The sequence below is a fragment of the Eptesicus fuscus genome, chromosome 21 (assembly GCF_027574615.1).
Source record: "Eptesicus fuscus isolate TK198812 chromosome 21, DD_ASM_mEF_20220401, whole genome shotgun sequence".
Lineage (NCBI taxonomy): Eukaryota > Metazoa > Chordata > Mammalia > Chiroptera > Vespertilionidae > Eptesicus > Eptesicus fuscus.
The window spans coordinates 31,245,800-31,248,133 of record NC_072493.1 but is presented as its reverse complement, the minus strand read 5'-3'; positions in this window follow the sequence as shown (position 1 = coordinate 31,248,133).

Sequence of the window (2,334 nt, the reverse complement as noted above, 5' to 3'; positions counted from 1 at the left end):
TTTAGGACAGGTGACTAAGATCAGTCCATCAGAGGCAGAGCCCAGGGCTCAAATACAGTTTTGTCTGACATAAGAGTTCATTCTCTGAACCATGATGGCATACATATATGATTAGAGGAGGAAATGCAGGATATCCCAATATCATGTTCACAGATATTCTTCCAGTCTCTCCCACCTACTATGTGCCAGGGATTGTTCTACTGGCTAGGGCTACTGCAGTAAACAAAACATTAAATACACTGTTCTCATGGGCCTTATGCTCCCAGGGAGAGTTTTGTTATGTGTCAAATACTATTTATGGATTGTCTCATGTGCAATTGTCTAGTCCTCCATCAATAACATACTCTCAGCCCTATTTTTAAACTTCATATTTCTGTTGACTTTATCCCAAGATATTTCCAAGTTTTCATTTTTATTACATATGTCCCTTCCCCCACAACATATTCCATTTCTTTACTGCTAATATTCAGACAATTGATTTTAAAGTATATAAAATGTTTTCCTTTTTTTTCTTTCTCTTGTCTTCAGCTCTGCAAATTTGCTGTTGCCCGAGTCTCCTTAGACTCCTATTACTTCACACACTTTAGAGGCACGGAGCAGAACGCATGTGGAATTGGTACCTAAAACACTGACTCCAACATACATTTGCAAATTTTAGGAACCTCTGGCCCTTTGTCTATAAAGTAGGCATAATACTAATGGTTTCAGTAGCCTTTCTAAGCATTTGAGTTGATGAATGTCTGTTTTATTTTAAATGTCATTTGTTCATTCTTAGAATGTAGAATATATGTGATAGAACACTCAGATAATACTTCCTTAAGGGTGGTATATTTAGTTAGGGTATGTTGGTTGCTATAACAAACAGCCCCAAATTTCAGTGGCTTAATATAACACCATTTATTTCTTGCTCACATGGCCATTCAACGTGGATGTTTGCGGTCAGCTGTGTCTCTTGGGCCACTCTCCTCCAAGGGAAGGCTGGGGGACTTAGGCTCCTTCCATCTTGTGTCTCCATGCTCCTCCAGGTCCTTGGAACCATCTCAGTCCAGCCAGCAGATGAGACAGAGAGGTCATCAAGGAATGCAGAGAAGGCTTTCCATGTTATGCCAGGTCAGAAAAAAATCTTTATCACCTCTCCTTTTCTCCCCTTGGCCTGGCAAATTTAACTGCAAAGGATGCTCAGAAATGTAGTCTGCTATGTGCCCAGGAAGAAGAGAGCTAGAATTTGGTGAGTATATAGCAGTCTCTGCCATAGGTACTATTTGGGTAGAGGAGAGGGCACTTATGTCCATGTGGTTACTATTTGGGGAAAGGAGAGAGAACACTTGTGTCCCTGTGGTTATTCTGAAAATAGTCCAGGAAAATGGAGATGACCCCTAAGTAAGCAAGTCCCTTCCTCCTTTGTCCAGTATTCTACCTTCTTTCACCCCAAGGACTGGGTGATCTATGATTTCTCTTTAGCAAAATCGGTCCTAACATGTTTTTTGGGTTGTTTTTCTGGCTGTCTATTAAGAGGCTGGAAGACTGAAGGACTGAATCCACGTTTGTTGTTCTAGTATATGAGAAGGAAACTGTCACCTCTTCCATTTGACCTCAGGCCTCCCTGAACTGCCCTTGGAATGGAGGCTCTGGCTCCCTCCACTCACCCCACCTTTCCCCTGTCAATACAGGCCTAGCAGCAACTCAGCCCCACACAAACTCTCTGGTTCATTCAGTTTGGGGAAAATAATAATAGCAATAATAGCAATAATGGCTAATAATTACTGATCTTCTTAACATATTTCATTTTCCCAACAATTCTATGAGGGAGGCAATTTTATTATTCCCATTTTCAGGCGAGGAAACTGAGAGCCAACCTAATAGGGTAAATAACTTACTCAAAGTCACACAGTGGGAGGAAAGATGTGAGCACAAGCAGCAATCTGACTACAGAGTCCTCAATATGAGCAACTGTACTGTGAGATTAGAAATATTCCCCATTGCTCTGAGTTCAAAGTCTAAACTTCTTACTCGAGCTAACAGTTCCCTCCTGGTCTGGCCTCTGGTTTCCTCTCCAGACTCACCTCACCTCCTGTCAACAGTGCATGCACACTCACATATAGTGGACAGATCTCTGACAAGGATGACAAAGACACACAATGGAGAAAGGACAGTGTCTTCAAGAAATGGTTCTAGTAAACTGTGTATCTACATGGAGAAGCATGAAATTGGACCCTTATCTTACACCAAACACAAAAGTAAATTCAAAATGGATTAAAGCCAAAAACATACGACTGAAACCATAAAACTACTAGAAGAAAATATAAGGAAAAGCTTCATGACTTTGGTCTGGGC